Below are 23,704 nucleotides of genomic sequence, written 5' to 3' on the forward strand. Positions count from 1 at the left end.
GTCTTCTTTATAGTTCCTGTAAGCAAGCGTGCTCACTCCCAGGATAGAAAAAAAAAAAAACACTGTGGCCATCTTGTGGCCAAATAGTAAAACTACATGCACATACATTTTTATCACAAAAAGACACAATAAATTACATTTAAAATTAACTGTTTAACCCCCACATCCAAAAAATACCCCCCCCCCCCTCAAAAAAAATTTTTTTTAACTAAATAAAAAAATTAAAAAAATTACAATTTAAAAAGAAAACAAAACATAAATAGTTACCTAAGGGTCCGAATTTTTTTAATATGCATGTGAAGAGGGTTTATAACTAATATTTTTTTAATTACAAGCTTGTTAATAGTGATGGACGCAAAACTAAAAAAATGCACCTATATTTCCAAATAAAATATCGGCACCATACATTGTGATAGGGACATCATTTAAATGGTGTTTTAACCGGCACAAATGGGCAAAAAAAATAGGTAGGTTTTAATTATGGTAGCATGGTATTATTTTAAAGCTATAATGGCTGAAAACTGAGAAATCATGAATTTTTTCCATTTTTTCTTAATATTCCTGTTAAAACGCATTTAGAAAAAAATAATTCTTAGCAAAATGTACCACCCAAAAAAGAAAGCCTAATTGGTGTCGGAAAAAACAAGATATGGATCAATTCATTGTGATAATTAGTGATAAAGTTATTGGCGAATGAATGGGTGGTGAAAATTGCTCAGATGCATAAGGTGAAAAACGACTGAAGGCTGAAGTGGTTAAGATACTTGGCTAAATGTAATTTGTCATAAGCAATAGAAAACTAGAAAACATCAATAAACTTAAGGTGAACCTTAACTCAGAACTTCCTCTCTGCTCTTAAAGATAAGCAACAGCACAATAACCTTTAATGAAAAACATTTCTTTGGTACAGCTGATACAAATCCTGCATTAAATATACAGTGTGTCTACTTCTGGTTTTCATGGAAGCAGACATACTGTTAACATCTTGTGTTTACAAATAAGCTGCTCTGCCAAGGCAGCCAGCTGGCACAGCTAAGAGATCAAATTACAGTTGTGATTAGTCACAGATGAGGGTTAATTAGACAGGCTTAAAAAACACTCCAAATACATACAGGGTGCATTTCTCTACATCAGGGGTCTCAAACTCAATTTACCTGGGGGGCCGCAGGAGGCAAAGTCAGGATGAGGCTGGGCCGCATAAGGAATTTCACAATCGCGGTGCATCGCCGCCTCTGCCCGCCCCTCTCATTCTTCCTTCACAGAGAGGGGCGGGGAGAGGCGGTGATCCGTGCGGCGATTGACGTCAGGAGGAGCACAGCTGAAGCTGAAAGCTCTGCCCCTTCCAGGAAATGCCGGCGGATTGCCCCCCGGGCGATTTGGGGGCTCTGCAGCCCTCGTTTAGCGGCGGGGATGCGGCGGATTACTTGGGAGCACTGAAGCGAACTATAAGGAAGCTTTTGCCGGTGAGGGCCACAAAATATTGTATCGAGGGCCGCAAATGGCCCGCGGGCCGCGAGTTTGAGACCCCTGCTGTACATCTTCCTTCTGTCATGTGCAAGAGATCAGGTCCACTCTCGTTTCAAAGGTTTTTATTGCCAAAATAGAAACCTCCTCACAAAGGAGGAGTCAATGAAAACAAGACAGCATAAACTATCCCCACGCAGGGGAAAACATACAACAACAACAACACATATTCATATAAATCATACAAAGTAATCATATGATAAGTGAGCCTACAAGCTTAGTCCATAGCACTGAAAAAGACGCTAAGTCCATCAGGATCTAAAGGATAAGAGAAAATTAGCTAGAGACAAAAGGAAAAGTGTCAAAAGAAGGTATCCCAAACCTATATTGTCGAGATCAGGTCACTTTAAAGCGGATCAGAGATGAAAAACTACCTATAACAAGTAACTTGTCTATATATCTTATCTAAAGTTTAGATTTACACAGCATATCTAGCTGCAAACAGCTTCAAAAGTTTATGATTATTTATTCCTGTGATACAATGAGGGCAGCCATGTTCTGTTTGTCACACTGGCTGAGGGCTGGAGATGCTATCAGCTTGCCTGTGTGTAAAGTCAGTCAATTTATTTACTAAAAAAATAAATTAAAAAAAATTACAATTTAAAAAAAAAACATAAATAGTTACCTAATGGTCTGAACTTTTTAAATATGCATGTCAAATGAGAATATTAATATAATTTTTTAAATTATGGGCTTGTAAATAGTGATGTATGCAAATTGAAAAAATGCACTTTTACTTCCAAATTAAATATCGGTGCCATACATTGTGACAGGGACATAATTTAAATGGTGTAATAAGCGGGACAAATGGGCAAATAAAATACACAGGTTTTAATTACGGTAGCATGTATTAATTTCAAACTATAACGGCCAAAAACTGAGAAATAATGATTTTTTTTCCATTTCTTTCTTAATATTCCTGTTAAAATGGATTTAGAATAAATTAATTCTTCGCCAAATGTATCACCCAAAGAAAGCCTAATTGGTGGTGGAAAAAACAAGATATAGATCAATTCATTGTGATGAGTAGTGATAAAGTTATTGGCAAATGAATGGGAGGTGAAAGTCGCTCAAATGCAAAAAATAAACAACCCTGTAGGCTGAAGTGGTTAACATACGTGGCTGTAATTTGTCATCAGCAATAGCAGTGTTCTCCCCAGAATTATTTTCCAGCCGGGTGGCATGAAAAAGCAGCCGGGTGGCATGAAAAAGCAGCCGGGTGGGTAGAGATGAAAATACAGGGCAACTCTGCTTACAGCATAGGAGGTGGTGAGGAGGTGAGCCAATGACAGCCGGGTGGTCACCAAAACTAGCCGGGTGGAGCACCCGGCTAAAAGAGCCTGGGGAGAACACTGAATAGAAATAAAACACCAATACACTTTAAAGCAGCATTGTAACACTTGTGGATCTCATGTAAAACAAAGTTCTTTTGATAAAGCGAACAGGTAGGGGAATAAACCCAGACCACTGTACTGAAGTGGCCTCCCTCTAACAGGTGTCTCTCCACACAGGAAGTTCAGACAGAGGGAACAATACTTTTATGAAAATGCAGGCGATCTTTAAGCAGACTTTGGTAATGAGACTCAATTATACCTCCTACATAATGTTTTTATGTAAGACTGGTGCACAGAGTTCAGCTACAGCAAAAACACGCAATTATAGCTAAAGCAGACCTAAAGTCATGTACATAATACTAGGTTAAGCCAATCGGTACTTGAGAGTAAACTTAAATAATGTAAAACAGCCATAAGAAAAACTCCAACTCGGATTCCAGAGATGTCAGTGCAATTGGTCAGTCTAGCGGTTAAATTGCTAACACACCCACCTTGCAGCACTACAGAGTCTCACTCAATACATTATTTGCATGGAGTTTGTATGTCTTTCCTGTATGGAGGGACGTAAATACAAATCATACCCCCCCCCCCCCCCCCCAGAAAAACATTGATAGGGTCCCCCAAGGTTCACAAGCCTTCCTTTGCCTCCCCTTGGTGACCCTCACAGCCTTAGGGGCCCATCTTACAAGTGCAGCCATCATAATATATCCACATCCATCACAAAAGTAGCCAAAAAACATCTGATCGGCACCCTTTTCTTAGAGAAGGTGAAGGTAAGTAGATGGGGCCCCCTCCCAGCTCTGGGCCCCTTTGCGAGTGAAGGGGCTGCTCCCCTGTAGTTATGCCCCTGCCTGTATGATTGTATGCGAGTTTCCTCTGTGTATTCAGGTTTCCTCCCAAACACATACTGCCATGTTATGTGGTCCATCACTCCGCACACTGACTTCAGAGGCAGCCATGCTGAGGGACAGAAGGGAGGGATTTATCAGAACCAGTGTAACTCCTAAGCACTTTGTCAGTCTTCCAAAACATGGCTGCAACTGCACTGCCGAGGAGGGGGCGGAGCATCACCCGTGACCCCAAGACAACAGGACAGGTAAGTATTTAACCCCACGACCACCCCAACCTATATCAAAGTCTGTCATTACATTTTTATCTTAAGTACTCTTTAACCAACCCCCTTGACATTAACCCTGTCCTGACATTTTATATTATTATTATTTAGTACTTATACAGCGCCGACATCTTCCGCAGCGCTGTACAGAATAATTTGTCTTGTCGCTTAACTGTCCCTCGGAGGAGCTCACAATCTAATCCCTACCATAGGTATATGTATGTATCATGTAGTGTATGTATTGTGGTCTAAGGACAATTTAGGGGAAGCCAAATAAAATATCTGCATTTTTGCAGTTTTGGGTTGTGGGAGGAAACTGGAGTGCCCTGAAGGAAACCCGCACAGACATAGAGAGAACATACAAACTCCATGCAGATAGAGCCCTGGCTGGGATTCGAACTGAACCCAGAGCTACAAGGCGAGAGCGCTAACCACTATGCTACCGTGCTGCCCAGAATATCCCATCTTAACCTCTTGATGCCGTTAACTCCTTGATGCCTAAAATTTACTTTCTAACCCTGGAGCTATCCTCTCCGAAACCTGTTCCCTAATCCTCCTTATCTACGCCTAACCCTAACCAGTACTTATCTTTTGCGGTCTTCATTGTCTGACATTTTGGCTGTGAATCAAGCTAAAAAGCTGACGCCAAAATGGTTTTACAACAGCCAGGCACTGGCTAAAGAGCCTTTGTACTGTGCCAATTTTAACTGGCTCCACTTCCAGGGTACTTTCCCTTTAAGACAACGGAGCACGTGCAGCTACATAAGTACAGTACAGAGCGCCCATCAAAACTTGGAAACAAGTGTTCAGATATTGAATGTAATCCTTCCATTACCATGTTGCTCCCCGAAGAGCTATTTGTTTTATTGTTTTCCGCAGAAATTAGGGCTGCCTATACGTGAGAATTTAGCAGCTGTCAACCTTTGAGTGTGTGCCGGTAAGATATGATTTGCACTGAAGACTGGAATTACAAAGTGAGATGTCAAGGAAACAAAAAGCGAGAAGAGGAAGGCAAGTTTTCTGGCATCTGTCGCTGCTGCAGAGAGGCTGATAAAAGGCGGCGTGCCTAGAATTCCCTACAAGCACAAGGGGTACCACAACAGAGGACAGCCAAGACGGAAGGGGGTCTGGGAGAAAGCAGAGTTTGGCAAGACAGATACTACTAGGTAATGTTTGTTTCCTCTGTCCGCATAATAAATCTATTTCACTGTCATATTACTTTTCCCGACTGGCTGGACTGCTTGGAATTAAGCAACTTTTTGCTGTTTGCAAAGTCAGGGCTGTCAGTCTACTTTTTCGGTTTCCTTCACGAACAAAAGCCTAAAAACTATGTATACATGCAAAAGATCCTGGGCTTGTGGTGGGAGACGAGGTGCGCGTGAAAACTGTATACTGTACAAACCCACGTGTCCCCATTATAGTGCTCCCATTACAGTATGTCATCCACCCAACTAAAGTACAAGTGTTATACACAAGGCCCGAGTGCCGAATCTGCCCCCCCCCCCCCCCCCCCCCACACACACACACACACACACACCTTTTTATGTGGCCATCAAGTTTCAAATTAAAGAGAACCCGAGGTGGGTTTGAAGAATATTATCTGCATACAGAGGCTGGATCTGCCTATACAGCCCAGCCTCTGTTGCTATCCCAAACCCCACTAAGGTCCCCCTGCACTCTGCAATCCCTCATAAATCACAGCCATGCTGCTGACAAACAGCTTGTCAGAGCTGGCTGTGTTTATCTCTATAGTGTCAGTCTGCTGCTCTCCCCGCCTCCTGCAGAACTCCAGTCCCCACCTGCATCCCTTCCCTCCCTGCTGATTGGAGGGAGGGGACGGGGGCAGGGACCGGAGCTATGCAGGAGGCGGGGGAGCAGCTGAGACTGACACTACAGATGTAAACACAGCCTCACAGCACGGCTGTGATTTATGAGGGATTGCAGAGTGCAGGGGGAGCTTAGTGGGGTTTGGGATAGCAACAGAGGCTGGGCTGTATAGGCAGATCCAGCCTCTGTATGCAGATAACATTCTTTAAACACACCTCGGGTTCTCTTTAAGGAAGCTAAGGAAATGAATCCATGCTGTATACTTGTGTTTGTACCGGTGGGCCACTGCAGATGTATGTACACACATGTCATTTTTTTGGCTTGTGCACATGTGTACCATTTTATCTTTTTTCATTAATTTTCTGGTATAGGGGCAATATATTTAAGTGACAGTTCCCATCCTTTTTTTTTTTTTTTTAGTTTTTTTTCTAAATACATGCACCCTCTCCATTGACCATTTTGATTTGTCGTAAAAGTCTACTGTTTGCGCACATTGGCGGCATGCATTTAAAATTCATGGAGTCTTTGCCCTTCCTGCCCATACCACTGAAAGCTGCGAGCCACCATCCTTTTAAAGCAAGACAGCTGTTAGTAGTGTGGAGCTGCTGCACTCCCTCCCTCCACTCCAACCCCACCCACTGGCCTGAGTATCTCACAATACACATGTAAAGTTTGGATTGCTGTGAGCAGATTTGTGGAATAAAGTATACAGCACACGTTGCTGCTCTCCATTGCCACCTTTCATTATCTGCAGATGACAGGTATTGCACCTGACACTTTTATGGTGCCCACTGGCGTACGAGAGATAACGGCGCCGGAGACTTGGGCGCAGGACACAGCCTGTAAATGGCTGATCCTGCTGCTGCACAAGTCCGGACCGTGTTAATTACTATTCCCCCTCCAGGCCGCCATGGATAGTGGGGGAATGAAATATTTCGGCTTCCAGCAATTGCTGGAGGCCGAATTATTGTTTAAAAGCAACTGGGGCGTGGCCTAGCGCTAATGGTGGATGGAAGCAAATTCTGCAGCTCCTCCACAGAACTCGGCAACCTACAGGCATCCAGCCTAATCCGACACCTTAACAACCCCTAAAACCCAGCTGGCAGCTGAAAGACTATCGGCAGAAGGGTAGAGCACCAGAATAAAGCTCCCCCAGCACACATATCGCCGGATCAGAGGTGACAGCAACAGACCTCCAGCACCAGCAACAAGCCTCCAGCAGCTCCGGCACAGAGAAGAAAAACGAGGTGGGTCCCCCAACAACTGACATCTTCACACCAAACACGAAGGGACACCCTCCTGACCCCCTCCTCAATCCAGCAACCTAAGCCTGAAAAAATTCAGAGCACCCGCGGAACTACCGCGCCAGACCCCTCCCGCGGCTCGGCCGCGACCATAAATTGAGGCCCAGGCTTTTCCAGCGCACTAGGCCGCAACTCCGGAAAACTGCCCAGAGAGCGCTTAAAAACATAAATAAACAGGAGGAAACTACCTTTAACCACCAGCTTGATCCCTTACTATTAAAAAGGGCCACTGCAAAACTTAAAAGAAACCCAGCAAACAGCAGCCCACGTTTGTCTCCTCCACTAATCTACCCCAATGCCATCCTAATGTGACTATTCCACTACAGGCATAATCTCCTGATCACTAGCGACTACTAAGCTACAAACCTCATTCTGACATTGCAATTCCTTCCTGCTTTCAGTAAAGTGCCCAAGCCTCTAACTGAAACCTACTATGGCTATGAAAAAGAAAGATGCAAAAAAGCAGTTAAAAAACTTACTGATTTTTATGTGAATGTACCTCACAACCCACAAGCTAAAAAACAGCTGCATATGGATACAAATATGTCACTAGACACTTAGCCATCCAATGCTCCTCCTGAACAAAGAAAACGCGGACACCCTGGACAATCCACTAATCAGAATTCAATGACACCCGTCAATCATAACTCTCCTCCGAACACCCCGACTACACAAAGTCCAGCCAGATCTAAACTCAGAACAAAAGATAACCTTGAATCAACAACACAAGATGACCATACCTTGGAAAGTGATGATGATACCTTAGATCCACTACAAGCACTACCAATAATAGATCAACCACTTTCTACAGCTATCCTAAAAAGCATGCTGATATCTTTAAGAGATTCTCTACAATCAGATCTTAAAGCAATAACAGATAGAGTTGATAAAAATATCGCTGACCTAGGTGACAGAGTATCACACATAGAAACAAGGATCTCTGAAATGACCACAGCACATAATGAGCTAGTCGACGCTCACACAGAAACCGCAGACGAAGTCGCCCAGCTTAAAGCTAAAATAGCCGACATGGAAGATAGAAACCGGCGCAACAACATTAAACTTAGAGGGATCCCAGAAAGTGTTGCTGACTCAGACCTCAGGCCTTTCCTTCAATCTCTCATCAAAACAATCTTACCTCAAACCACAGATCTCGATCTTACAATCGACAGAATTCACAGACTGCCTAAACCTAAATTTCTCCAACCCTCAGTTCCAAGGGATGTCATTGCCAGAATCCACTTCTACCACATTAAAGAGACATTTATGTATGCTACAAAGAATTTGGTGTCTCTCCCAGACCCATACCACCAGATCAAAATCTATACTGATCTATCACAAACAACACTACAACTCAGAAGAGGGCTAAACCCCATCACTGCAATACTGAGAAACAACAAAATCATATACAAATGGGGCTTTCCGGTCAAACTTCTGATCAACCGCGATGGTAGAACACACGTGATCCGCACTCCACAGGAAGGTAAAAATCTTCTCAACCTCTGGAACATCTTCCCAGAAAGAGAGCCTACACCAGCCCACCACTCACAAGAAAACTGCCTCACAGCAATGGATACCACTACGCCTCCAGAGAAGATATAATTAACTCAGAGGTCCTCTCCTGCAAACAGGAGTTATATTGCCTGAACTATACGTCTCCACCCTAACCTTATGGTTAGACCCCCACTTCAGGCAAACTTAGCTCTGTTGAGCGATTTACACTCGCCACTATTTGTTAACCTTACAACAGTTATGACAACAGTTATAGGATATGTTATTGTTTATCTCTTTCTCATCTACAGGTTCTCACTAACAATGAGTTCATCTCTATTGCTTAAAACGCACACTTACAATCCTACAACAGTTATGACAATAGATATAAGTTATGTTATTGTTATTGTTCATCTCTTTTTCATTTACAGGTCCTCACCAGCAATTAGCTTATCTCTAATGTTTAAAACTCGTACTCACTTATCTCACAAAAAACAACACTATATATCAAATGCCTCATATACCCGAAACTACTATGATGTGATATTGAATGGTACTACTATTGTGACATATATGGAAATACCTCATTTCACAACTCCCCATCCGTTAGAACCACATAGCAACACAAAGAAAAATCTACCGTACGCATTGTTACTAAATCTCATAAATGGCCCTTAACCTCCTATCATATAATGTTAAAGGCTTAAATACTCCCCAAAAAAGATATGCTATGTGGAAAGAAGTAACAAATCAACAAATCCACATTCTCTGTTTACAGGAGACTCATCTCACAATAGAATCAGCCCCAAAACTGACGCATCCTCAATTCTCTACGATGATCCATAGTAAATGCCATAAAAAGAAAAGAGGTGTTTCCATAGCCTTTCATAACTCACTACAGGTCTCTATAATAGAATCAGTTATTGACGAAAATGGTAGATATATAATAGTAGTGTGCTCCATAAATGATGTGATATACACGATTGCAAATGTCTATACCCCCAACACCAGGCAAATACGATTCTTGAACAGACTCATGAAAAAAACTAAAAAACTAGCAAAAGGACACCTCCTAATCTGTGGAGATTTTAATATAATTGCTGACCCCAGTCTAGACTCCTCCACCCTTAGTAATAAGAAAACAAAAAAAGCAATACCCTCCTTAAAGCCTTTTATCAGAACTAACGAACTATATGATACTTGGAGATCCATGCACGGGAGCGAAAAAGATGATACCTTTTACTCACATGTCCACCACTCATATTCTCGCTTAGACTACTGTCTAGTAGATAGATCACTCCTACAAGCAATCACGAAAACAAATATTGGTAATATTACATGGTCCGACCATGCCCCACTATACATAACAATTAACAAACAAGCTACCACAAATCCCCCCTCTACATGGAAACTAAACAACCACATAATTACAATAGATAAATACAAAAATAGAATAGCATCTGATCTTATAGACTTTTTTAATCTAAACACTAATGAAGAATGCCCCACGCCAACAGTATGGTGCTGCCATAAAGCGTATATTAGAGGGATAATTATCAAGATAAGCTCCGCCCACAAGAAAGAAAAAACCCTATTGATTAACAACTGGCTACAAAAAATTAAAACATTGGAACTATTAGACAAACAAAAAGCAGACCCTAAACTTCAATCTGAGCTATTCTACGCAAGAAACCAACTGAAATCAATTTTAGCTGAACAATATGAGAAATGGTCTAGATACAACAATACCTCTAGATATCTTGAAGCAGACAAGTCAGGGAGATATTTGGCCAACAAAATTAAAGCTAAAAGGATTAAATCCAGAATTTTAACATTAATTCACCCGCACACTAAAATATCCCACTCTAATCCCAAACATATAGCTAACACTTTCCGCGACTTTTATAGCTCCCTATATAACCTACACCAAGACCCGAACACCCCACAACCACAGAACGATAAAATTGATCACTATCTTCAAAACTTAAAACTCCCTACCCTAACCCAAGAGCAACTCCTAAAGATGAACACCCCCTTTACAAAGAAAGAAATACTAAAAACCATTAAATCCCTTCCAAGAAATAAAGCCCCAGGCCCAGACGGCTTCTCTAATGAATATTACAAAACATTTTCGAACATAATCGTACCACACCTAACTAAAACATTTAATGCAATAGCCTCCACATCTCCACCAAAAGAAATGCTAGAAGCCATAATAACTACGATCCCCAAACCAGGGAAAAACCCCAATGACCCAGCCAACTATCGCCCAATCTCTCTCCTTAACTCCGATATTAAAATTTACTCTAAAATTCTAGCAAACAGACTAACACACATTATGACCTATCTCGTTCACCCAGATCAAGTTGGCTTTGTGAGAGGAAGACAGGCCCCAGATGGTACAAGGAGGACTATTGATATACACCAATATCTCAAACAATCCAAAACCCCCTCTTTATTCCTATCCCTGGACGCTGAAAAAGCGTTTGACAGGGTACATTGGCAATATATGAAAGAAGTTCTCAGGAAATTCGGCTTCCAAGGCTTTATATTACAAGCAATACAGGGTTTATATACCTCCCCATCAGCAAAAGTATCCGCAAATAGCTTTCTCTCAGATAGCTTCAATATTACTAATGGAACGAGACAAGGCTGCCCGCTGTCTCCAATCATATTTACATTGATTATGGAACCATTTGCGGAGACTATCAGAACAAATGAAAAGATACAAGGAATAAAGATCGGCTCAGAAATACACAAACTGGGATTATTTGCAGATGACGTTATACTCTTCGTCACCAACCCTCCCACGTCTTTGCAAGCCATTAAAGAAGAATTAAGAAGCTTCGCCTCTGTCTCCTTCTACAAAGCCAATGAAACAAAATCCTTCATCTTACCAATCAATCTTAGGACAGACACTATACAGACATTAAAGACTAAATTCTCATTCCCATGGGCAGAAAACTACATTCAATACCTAGGAATTAATATCCCCATTAATATTAAAGACCTGTATAAATATAATCACGAAAAATGGCTCAAAAACTTACCTGCAATATTGAACCAAATCAATAAAACTGAAATATCTTGGATGGGTCGTATCAATGCCTACAAAATGCTATTTTTCCCCCAAATTTTATATTTATTCCGGACCATTCCTATCACTATACCGTACTCATTCTTCAAAAAATCCCAATCAATATTAACCTCTTTCATCTGGGCAGGAAAGAAACCTAGAGTCAAATTTAAAATCCTACAAATACACCCTGACCAAGGGGGGACGGGGTTACCTAACCTATATTATTATCATCAAGCAGCTATTTTAGACCAGATTAAACATATTTGGAACCATAACTCCCTTCCTAGATGGGTACAGATTGAGAATCATTCTTCAAGTCCACAAACACTTAAGGACATTCTTCTCCTGCTACCTGTTCTCTCAACCACACAAATCCCTAATTTACTATCAATCAAAGCTACCTGCACACACTGGCTGAACATACAAAAAGCATATATACCACCTAACCAAATGAAAGAACTAGAAATTCCCCTCCACAGCTTGATAAAACACACCAACCCCGTATTCATAAACCATCTAGCACAACATAAACTCCAGTGGATATCTCAATTCTTCGATAAAAACCAAGAAAGGCTTATCCCTTTCAACACATTAATAATATCCCTCAAACTATCCTATCCCTCCAATCTATATCTGAAACAAATTTATAATTTACTAAAAAAGGTCACAGCCCCTCGACTGATAATACATAGAGACATTTTTAATTTTCTAACGTATCCACAAAAAGTAATTAAAGGAATAAAAACCTTTTATAATACTCTATCCGAAACCCCAAATCCACAATACACTCAACGTAACAAATGGGAAACTCTCCTCAATACCACTATAACCACTCAACAATGGAATAGATCCATAACATACCTTAGAAAATGTTCACACTGTGTATCCCACTGGGAACTACTACTAAAAATTCAATGGCAATGGTATTACACCCCCACACTATTACAGAAATTTGATTGCACCAGCACAGATATGTGCTGGAGAGATTGCGGTCACAAAGGCGATATCCTACACATATTTTGGAAATGTCCTCTCCTTGCACCAATGTGGCAACAACTGAACTGTATAATAAAGAACATCTCCCAATCTACTATTAATTTATCACCACAAACTGCAATCCTCCACTTAGATATAGACTCATACCCTAAACATGCACGAGCTTCAATTACTCACTTATTAATTGCAGCAAAAAAAGCTATTGTTCTGTCATGGAAAACTAAAGATCCTCCACCACTACAACATATTCTATATATCTATCAATACAACATAGGAATTGAAGAATTCCATCGAAAGAAAAACCACTGTTCTTAGTAAATTTATGAGAATCAAATCTACTTGTAATATACACCATCTACCTGTAATGAGCATCACCCACCTGTAACAAACAAAACCAATATGTCACGTCATGTTCAGTTAACAAACCTTATGATTCAACACTTCTAAAGCTTCATACAATGTTTTTCAAGATAATGCTTGCGTATTAAGGAAACAATAACACTAACAGTATTTCTGAACCTGTTACTATCCAGAAGTTAGTTCTATTATAATTTTTATAATTTTATAACCTTAATTTTAGTTATGTTCTCACTTTGTTGTTTATATACATAACATTACAACCATACAGACTTGTTAATGTGATGATATACTAATTTCTGTACACGAAATGGACTAGGTTGTAACGTCAACTTCTGTTATTTTGCTTAAAATTTAAATAAACAAAGTTTAAAAAAAAAAAGCAACTTCAGCTCCGTCTTCTGACGGCGCTGAAGTTACTCCCTGTGCGCTGCTATAGCCGTAGTTCCTATTACGGCCTATGGTGGCGCCGGCTGCGCCCAAGTCTCCTGCGCTGCTGCGCCCACGTCTCCAGCGCTGGAATTAGAATGTTCGGCCCACTGGACCCCATCCCCCCACCCCATTACATGTTAATAAACAATAAGGCCCGCCAACTAAGACCATATTTCACATTTGGGCCCCTTATGTGATTGAGTTTGACCCCCCTGTACTAGGGCTTTTGTACACATGCTAGTTTTTGGCCAGATCGACTCATTCAGGCATCGGCTGAGGTCATTGTTCTCCTCTTTATCTCTCCCGCTCCACAGCAGTCTATTATGCGCCGCGCTATCAGTCCTCCCACCTTCATAGCAACAGAACGTGTCTCGAGTCAGCGTCAGTCCTGGCAAGTGACACTAATTGTGCGTGTGTACACTCCTTAAAGGGAACCCGAGGTGAGAGGGATATGAAGGCTGGCATGTTTGTTTCCTATTAAATTTGAATTGAATAGCACTCAGCCCCAAACTGCTGAGCCCTGGGCGACAGTCACTGTGTGTACAGGGTCAATTAACAGTCATTCTCAAAGCTTACTTCATACAGTGACATAAATAAGTGGTAATGTTCTGTGCACCTTGTACATAAAACTGAGCGTCTAGTTGTGTCGACAGCACTTACCAGAGAGAAAGCCCCAGCAGTGTCTTCATATCACACAGGCATCTTACATCCACACTTCATTCCTGACAAAGTCCAGGCAGCTAGAACTATCCCAGCATTTTATTCTCTACTGAGACACTTATGAATGCTCACTTAACTCTGGACTATGTTACACTACGATGCTAAGCTAAGTGCAATGCATGAATGAGAAGAGGGCTTGTCTCCTCTTACACCCTTGAAAACTGTTCCAAAATACCAAATCTTAAATATTTTAGAAGCCCAATGCCAAGTTTTTTTTTTTTATTAACCTCTCCTGGAGTCCCACTCACCCCCCCCCCCCCAACTAATCTATAGATGTACCCCCTCAACCCCCTCCCCTGTGAAGACCTCTACACCTATTATTATTGCTTTATAAAGCGCCAACATATTCTGTAGCGCTGTACAAAGTAAGAAACAAACATTGGGTACATAATAATTCAGACAATGGTATACTCCAATATACAAAATACAGAGTTGGTACAAAATACTGAATTGGTAATTACTGTGACAAAATTATTATGAATAAATGTGTAACTAATTCCACGACAGAAAAGGGTGAGAGAACCCTGCCCTTTGTGAACTTACAATCTAAAGGAATAGGGGAGAGAAGAAGAGGTGGGGTGGTATATAATATTCATACCTAGAGGCAGTGTATTTTAGGTTATCTAGCAGGAAGTACAACTCGGCCAGTGGTCAAAAGGTGAAGTAACCTAAGGTAGAGCATACGCTTGACAGAAAAAGTGAGTTTTGAGAGCACATTTATAGGTATCAGAGGATGGAGGGTGACGGATGTACTGTGGAAGAGGATTCCAGAGAAGGAGTGAAGCACGTGTGTATTTACTCATCCTATCTTCCTACCTATCTACTCAGTCTTCCATTACTCTCAGGCCATGCATCCCTTCACCTCACCTCGCTCCTATACTGAAGAATGAGAGGGGAGTTGAGTGGAAGGCTGATCCCTAACAACACAGTCCAAAAAATCCTGTGTCAATCCCACAATTCTACAGCAACCCATCTGCTCCTCATAATAATGTCATCCCAACCAAAATGATGCACCCTCCTCCACCTGCTGGTCATAATACGTACAGCAGATCTGTGACTGTAGCAGAGATGCTTCCCTTCCAACATGCAATGAAGGCTGGTGGGGATTGGTTTGTGCATCACACCCCAAATGCCGAGATATGCCTATGGGAGTTTGGGCTAGTGAGATCATCCAACAGGTGGGGTAAGGGGGTACAACAATGTACTTGGCCATTGACTGTCCAGCTTGCTGTATTATTAAGCAACTTCAAGAGACAGGTGTACAAATACCAGGTTCTCGGGTCAGACGAACCCGACTGGTCGCCAAGAAATCCGAAAAGGCTTAGAGTGTACCCAAAGCAAACTTCGGGTCAAAATAACAGATACTTACCTAAAAATAAGGAAGAAGCCTCTGGATTCTGTAGAGTCTTCCCACACCATCCTCTGGACCACCACTGCCGCTCACCGATCCCAGAAAGAAATCCAACAAGAGCATGGTAATAAACCTCTGTGCTAAACCGCTGAGCCCTGGAGGGTCCCGGCAAGCGGCGGTGGGGGGCGAGATGGACATGTGAAGCCTCTACAGAAGTTTAAAGCAACCTTGAAGCAAGAAAAAAGAAAGACTTACTCACTGAAGATTAACAGTATTGAAGCCTGAAGAAGGCTATACAGTTGAAAGCTTGCTTACTCTTATTCTTTTAAGTTAGCCAATAAGTGGTATCATCCTGATTCAAAACTTCTTGCTTTTACTTAACGTGAACCTCCGGACTAAAAATCTACTCAGCAGAACTGAAAACACTGTTTCTTTAACAGTTCCACAGCATCAGAACTTTGTTTTTCTTACCAAAGCATCATTTTTAGCTGCATTTTTAGCTAAGCTCCACCCATCAAAGAAAACTGCCGGCTTTTTTCCCCTGATGCTGTGCAAAGCATGATGGATTTCCTATGTTGTTATTCACGTTGCCTAGCAACTGGGAGGGGTGATCAGCACACAGGACAGTTGGAACTGTGTTTCATGCTCCCTGTCACCTCCTTTCAACCAAAAAGATGGCTGCCCTCATGAAACCAAACGTTTGCCTGTTCTTTTAAAACAGGGTGGGTAAGAGATTATATTACCTATCTATGTTAACTAACATAACTAATGTAACTTAATGACAGTATGTTTGTTTAGGCTGAAGTTCCTCTTTAAGAAGACGGAAGGCACTGGATCCCATAGAGTCTTCCCAGTTCTCTCTCTGTCATTTCCCTGCTGCCCCCCCCTGTTGAATTATTAAACCTGCGGGTCGAATACATCTTCAGTCCTCCTCGCGCAGCTTTCGGAGGTACTCGTGTCCCCTAGTACTCCCGAATGTGAGTGGATCCATACTGTGCTTGGCCATGCGCGGTACGGAAGCACCTATCTTTGGAAACACTTCGGGACTTGAGTGCTTTGAAACCTTCTGAGGAGTCCACTGTGAATAGGAGACAGTGGGGGAACAACTGTGTGGAAGGGTGAGCAATGCACCCTAAGAAGAAAACACAGGGACAACAGGAGCCCAAATGGAGCCGTACTTCACAAGATAGATCAACATGAAAATCAGGCAAAATGAATATTCACAAAGGGAGGTTGCATAGGGAGCAACCAACCACTGGTAGCAGGTAGAGATGCACAAACTTGACTCCACTCGGGTAACCAGAGAGAATTTTGATGCTCACACTCTTGAGAAACAGCAGTAAGGTCCTGACATGTAGCATCAGCCACCTGATGACTGAACACAGCCCTCACAAGGAAGGAAATAAGCATAAGGGGGGGGGGGGGGGGGGTAAGAGGCACCCAGGAGTGTATAAAACGGAGTTAAAAATAAATAAAAGAAAAAATGGGGAGATGGTTTTCCTCAATAACAACAAAATCATATACATAAATATAATTAACACCTACAGGACCACAGGCTTACACCCCCCTAGTGACCAGGCGATTTTTTACAATTCAGCACTGCACAGCTTTAACAATTTTTTGCCCAGCCATACAATTTACTACCAAAATGATTTTTTCCTCCTGTTCTTGCCACTAATGGAGGAATTTTTGGTGGTCTATGATTGCTGCTGTGATTATTATTTTATTTTTTTCATTAATTTTTCAAGTAATTTTTTTTTAATAATAATAATAAAAAAAAATCCTTTTCCCTCTCCCTCCCTCCCCCCTAAATTGGCACTGACTGCACTCTGTATACTTAATTTCCCTCTCATAGGTATCAGCCTATGAGAGGGATTAGATTGTGAGCCAATCAGAGGGACAACTAAATGACAGGGCTGTCCCCTGTACAGCTAAGATCGCAGCTCTGTACTAATGATTATTTGTCTTTTTTTGTTACATTGCAGCCTGCCAGCTCCAATCGCGGCTGGCAGGCTGCTAACGGATCCCCACTCTGTTGATGTGCAGGAAACGGGGGCGCATACGTGTGCTGGTTCCCTGCTAATCGCCCCTCCACCGCTGTTGACGCCAATCAGTGTTAAGCGGTCCCAGGAGAGCCACTCTGTGGCCGCCCATCGCAGAGTGCTTAATTTTTAATACGCACGGGTAACACGTTTCATGAGTCTCTGACCACTTCTTTAGGCCAAATAGAGTGCTGAAGGGTTTTAAAAGCCAAGTGCAGAACGCCTCTCAAAAGGTCCAAATGTGCACTACGCACCGACTGGCTGAATTACCGGGACCCAGAGCGGAGGATCCAGGTGGTGAAGGAGAACGGCGAGGGACTGATAAGCCTGAAGAGGGCTAGAGAAAGCCCCAAGTATGTATAATTGTTTTTTCATAACAGGTATACTTTAAGAAGGCAATACTGTAGTAGTAAAATGCTCAGACCTGATTTGTATTTCGGTCCCTTTGCAGACTATGGGGAGTGAGTGGTGGGGAATCTTATCTTCCACGCTCTGCATAATGTGCAGTCACAGGTGCCTATCAGCTCTCTCTGTGCTAATTCCTGAGATTTCCGCACCTATGGAAATATCAGCTCCTTCAGAGGCAATAGAGCTCTTCAGGCTGCAGTGAGATGGCGGATGGGACCTGAAACCTAATTGCAAGTGTGACAAGTGATGAGGAACTCTGAGGAGTCTATCGCGGCTCATCTGCCAAATTGCTCTCTATGTTTTGTCTGAAACCGGTCTTACTGCAGAGACTCTATTATGATTATTGCTTTCAAAACGAATTTGTGCCACCTGATTGTAATAAGCACTCATTAGCTGCAAGACGCAACTTCTGTTGCATGAAGAATAAGAGCGTTCAGTCTCTCATTAGGGAGGATTCTTCTAAACGGCATTAAAGGAAATGAGACCAATGTGATACGGCCTGACAACAAATCATGTGATCCTTTATTATGGGGTCCTATTACAGAGCAAGGGAGAGGTTTGTTTTCAGTCAATCCAAAGCAAATCAGCCAGAAGTAATATTATAATGTGACTGCATGTGACATTTCTACAAAACAGAATCTTCCTACATCTGCTAAAAAGTGCCTCCACCCAAAACAAATCTCACTGGTTTTCAGTGCTCCACCAGGTTTTTCTGCCCCTACATCCAATCAACAAAACAATCTGCACTCCAGAATCTAGAGAGCTTGAAGTGATAATAAAAATAAAAAACAGATACTCACCTAAGGAGAGGGAAGGCTCTGGGTCCTATAGAGCAGCGGTCCCCAACCTTTTTCGCCCCGGGGACCGCTATCCAGACCAAATGTTTCTCCGGGGGTTGGGGAGAGGTATAGTGTTGTGCGCAGCGGGTTCCCGTGGGGGCGGGGGGGGGGGGGGGGGTGTCGATGCAGAGGCCCCAGTATAAGTTGCCCCAGTATAGGTAGAATAGTTGGCCCAGTATAGCTAGTATAGTTGACCCAGTTTAAGGAGTATAGTTTAAGGATTATAGTTGCCCCAGTATCGGTAGTATATTTGCCCCAGTATAGCTAGTATAGTTGCCCCAGTATAGCTAGTATAGTTGCCACAGTATAGCTAGTATATTTGCTCCAGTATAGCTAGTATAGTTGCCCCAGTGTAAGGAGTATAGTATAAGGAGTATAGTTGCCCCAGTATAAGGAGTATAGTTGCCCCAGTATAAGGAGTATAGTTGCCCCAGCATCGGTAGTATATTTGCCCCAGTATAGCTAGTATAGTTGCCCCAGTATAGCTAGTATAGTTGCCCCAGTATAGCTAGTATATTTGCCCCAGTATAAGTAGTATATATGCTCCAGTATAGCTAGTAATGTTGCGCCAGTAGGTGGTGTAGTTGCCCCAGTATAGCTAGTATAGTTGCCCCAGTATAGCTAGTATAGTTGCCCCAGTATAGCTAGTATATTTGCCCCAGTATAAGTAGTATATATGCTCCAGTATAGCTAGTATAGTTGCCCCAGTATAAGGAGTATAGGTACCCCAGTATAGGTAGTATATTTGTCCCAGTATAGCTAGTATAGTTGCCCCAGTAGTTACACCAGTTACTGACCAGTATAGAAGTAGTGGCGGCCGCTTTTTGTTTCATGTTCTGCTGACCAGCCCCTCTCCTCCATGCTGCGTCTTCTTTCACAGCTCGCGTCCCCCAGCTGTTGTGAAGAGGCAGGAATCAGGACAGCAGTTCCCCTGGTAACGGCGATATACATCACCGCTACAGGAAGCCGCTCTCGTGCTTCTGCCTATTCACAGCAGCTACTGTGTTTATGGGGCGGAAGGAATCCCCGGGTAAGTATCAGAGCATCTCTATCTCTGAGTCTCTTTAAAGAGGATCTGTAACATCAAAAGATCCCCTGGGGGGTACTCACCTCGGGTAGGGGAAGCCTCCGGATCCTAATGAGGCTTCCCACACCGTCCTCTGTGCCACAGGGTTCCCCCAGGGGATGTTTTTGAGGTTACAGAGTCTCTTTAAAGTGTCCCTCTTATCTCAAAAAGTTTAGGAGCTATGTAAACATATGACTTTGGCTACCAGAGATCAGATAGGCATACCTCCCAACTTTTTGAGATGAGAAAAGGGGACACTTGAGCCATGTCCTTGCCACACCCCTAATCATGCCTCTGACACACCCCTAGTCATGCATACTATAAAGATTTAATAAAAAAAATGTTTTATCATTCAAACCACACTGGTCTTTCTATCCTGGTTCGTTTTCCTTCATAGTAACATTTTAAAATTAGTAATATATCAGTTGAAAGGATGGGAATAAAGTTTAGAGTCAATCAAACACATTTTTAGTATAGAAATGTATATATTTAAATTACATAGAAAGAGTGACAAAGTCCTGAAAGAGGGACAAATGAGGAGAAAAGAGGGACAGAGGGACAGGGCACCTAAAGAGGGACTGTCCCTCCAAAAGAGGGACAGTTGGGAGCTATGGATAGGTGAGCCCCTCTGAGGAACAGTTATTTAGTAACTAACTATATACTTTTTAAAGCGCTGTGGAACATGTCAGTGCTATATAAACACAAAATGAATAAAGCAACATTTGCCAAAACATCCATAGGAGTAACTTTTGAGCTCACTAAGACAGGAAATCAGCAATAAATATTCCTCTGAGCACCTCAAGCACTAATAACTACAGCAAAGTCAGTCAGAGGACGCCATTGTCACATCACAATAAGATTGTTATCCTTTGAATTGCCTCTTTCCAAACTGCAACTTACCACAGATAAGGGAGCGCCCGCCCGCAGACGATTTCAGCACACTGCAGACTTCCCTGTCTGCAATACCGAAAGCACGCCGTCCTGTCCATCCCTGCCTATCTGTGGTCTTCAAGAAAATGGCCGCCGCTGTAACTCAACTGCAGCCAGGAGGAGACACTTTTCACTTCCTGAATTTTTCTCTTCAGACAGAAACATAGAACTGCACAAACGTCGCCAAACAGCAGAGAAGAGAGCTGAAGAAGTTGCTGTAACAGAGATGGTATTTCAGAACTAGAATAACACATTTGAATAAAACGTGGAGTGCAGATATTTCCAGTTAAATAGTATACTACTAAGGTGGAGCTTAGACGCAGTCATTTGTTTCAGTATAAAACTTCAGTATTGCTCTGCAGTTCAGGCAGGGCTGTTGTACAAATACAGAGAATTTACTGTGTGGTTTGTGAGATTTACAGATTGTATTTGCACAACAAGTACACTTGAGCTGAGAGGCAAATATGCTGTATTTATTCCCTTCACTTGCCTGTCTGCATATCTCCCAACTGTCCTTTTTTTTTCTGAGGGACTTTGGGAACCAAATCTGTCTGTCCCTCTTTCTTCCTTATTTGTCCCTCTGTGAAGACTGATGTACAGATCTGTGTTATTTACATAGCTCCCAACTGTCCCTTTTTCGGAGGGACAGTCCCTCTTTGGGAGCCCTGTCCCTCTTTCCTCCTCATTTGTCCCTCTTTCAGGACTTTGTCCCTTTTTCTATGTAAATATATATATTTCTCTACTAAAAAGTTTGTGTGATTGACTAAACTTTATTCCCATCCTTTAAATTGATATATTACTAATTTTAAAATGTTTAAATGAAGGGAAAGGAACCAGGATAGAAAGGACTAGTGTGGTTTTAAATTATAAATCAACATATTTTTCTCATTACATTTTTTTGTATGCGTGACTAGGGCTGTGATGTGGGTGTGAAAATGGGCGTGGCTTAAGTGTCCCTCTTTGTCATCTCAAAAAGTTGGGAGTTATGGTTAACATATATGCTCCCTAAAGGTGGCCATACACTGGTCGATTTGCCATCAGATCGATCAACAGATAGATACCTCTCTGATCGAATCTGATCAGAGAGGGATCGTATGGCCGCCTTTACTGCAAACAGATTGTGAATCGATTTCAGCATGAAACCGATCACAATCTGTGAAGCTGCCGCTACCCCAGTACTCTCATCTATAATCAGTGGTGTAGCTTAGGAGCTCTGGGCCCCAGTGGACTTTTACATTGGGTCCCCTCAAGTGCTCTATACATAACAATTGATATGAAGCACCACAGCCTGCCCAACACAGCTGTAGTGTCAGAGAGGTGTAAGCTGGGGAGAAGTACAGCCTATTAATGGTTACAACTAAGTAAAGCACATATAGAGGTGATAAATACCAGCTTAGCATCAATAAAGTGTTCAAGGTTGGCTAGCACACCAATGAAGTTTTGCAAAGTGCGTTTTTATTCCTCAGTGCATTTGTCAGCATTGGTTTTGACAATTGTTTCGGTGCCACGGAGGGTCCCCTTCTTCAGAAAGTACAGACATACAAACATAACATCATAGTGCTCAAACATATATAGTCATAGTGATCACAAAGCGAAGCATGTCAATTGAGGGTAACACCCCCTCATTATTATGCATAATACAATGGATACAATAGATATGCATTTATATGATCAAAAATCATTGTCAAAAATAATCAGCTGACCTGCAGAAATCACCCTCTATCTCATTGGGTCACAAGTGTCCTTACAGCATATCCCTCCTCGCGGCCACTTCAGCACATCAGAGTGAAAAACTGCTATGGCAGGCAGCACTAATAAAGAGCTTATAAAGCAGTTGAAGGAAGGCCCCTTGGGTCCAGGGGCCCTGGTGCGGTCACTACCACTGCATCCCCAATTGCTATGCCACTGGCTATAACAGATCCCAATGCCGGATTTATACTTTTCCTGACCCTAGGCAAAGTGTATTGGGGTTCCCTTTCCATATGCAACAACGCTCCTCCCATTCCATATGTAGCCCCCTCTTCCATGTGTAACATATATGTGCTTCAACCCCTTTCTTTCATGTATAGCTCCCTTGGGCATCAGCTTCCCTTTTTCATCTGTTGCTCCCCATTTTCAGACTTCTCTTTCATATGTAGCAACTCCTCTTTCACTTTCTGGTGCAGCCGCCCAAGGCCTGGGCCTCTGTGGCCTTTCCAGAAATCCATCCCTGACAGGCCCTGTAGAAGGGTTTTGACAGAGCCGGTATCAGACAGCTGGAGATCATACATTCACCAGGCTGGGAAGTCCAGGCTGTCTGTTCTGTACAGAGCCTTCCACTCATCGGAGTCACTTAGCAGCCTTTCCTATTCCCCCTCACTACCAGCCGGATCTACTTTCCATTCCCTCTCAGTACTCTGACTGATTGCATTAGCTCCTATTTGTGGCTTGAAGCACAGCTATTCACCGCTTTCCCGGCAAGCCTGGCAGCCTGTGTTGTTTCATTAGATAAATCCGATTCATTTGGCCATGCGTCTCGCACTGATTTGATTTAACATGGACAACGAACGTTTTAACATGAAGGACGGCAGTGAGGTTTTTTTCATATCGCAAGCTGGAGACATAATCTAATAAGCTGGGAAACAAGATGTACAGACATTTTAAGAGCAGTAGGTTGTCATACTTGGCAGGATGCAGAAACATGTTCAGAACTCTGTCTGCATAATGGAAGTGTCAGAGAGGTTGAGAACTCAGCACTGTCTGTGAAATTCTTATTATTTATACCAAAGCCCAGTTCCAGAAGTTTTCACTACATTTCAGTGGAACCTTCACTTTTTCTTCTTCTCTTTCTTCTTGGGGGTAGGGGTGTTATTGCCATCTGCATCCCCATCTGAGAGCTTTGTGGCTTCAA

General features: G+C 42.4%; 1 protein-coding gene and 1 long non-coding RNA gene across 3 annotated transcripts in view; one reads left to right on the plus strand and one right to left on the minus strand.

The window, feature by feature from the left end:
* The window catches only part of CPQ (carboxypeptidase Q), a 576,560-nt gene that overhangs the window by 522,323 nt on the left and 30,533 nt on the right, over positions 1 to 23,704 (minus strand). Inside the window, exon 1 of one of the 2 annotated variants that reach the window (XM_068237697.1) lies at positions 20,785 to 20,891. The exons of the other annotated variant lie outside the window; for it this stretch is intronic. The gene's annotated coding sequence lies outside the window, so the exon portion shown is untranslated. Of the gene's footprint in view, positions 1 to 20,784; positions 20,892 to 23,704 lie in introns of those variants that run through there. 2 annotated transcript variants of the gene reach the window in all.
* LOC137519063 (uncharacterized) overlaps positions 20,954 to 23,704 on the plus strand; it is a 108,476-nt gene continuing 105,725 nt past the window's right edge. Inside the window, exon 1 of the long non-coding RNA XR_011020952.1 lies at positions 20,954 to 21,043. This is a non-coding gene — a long non-coding RNA (uncharacterized lncRNA). The remainder of the gene's footprint in view (positions 21,044 to 23,704) is intronic.

The sequence above is a fragment of the Hyperolius riggenbachi genome, chromosome 5, assembly GCF_040937935.1.
Source record: "Hyperolius riggenbachi isolate aHypRig1 chromosome 5, aHypRig1.pri, whole genome shotgun sequence".
NCBI lineage: Eukaryota > Metazoa > Chordata > Amphibia > Anura > Hyperoliidae > Hyperolius > Hyperolius riggenbachi.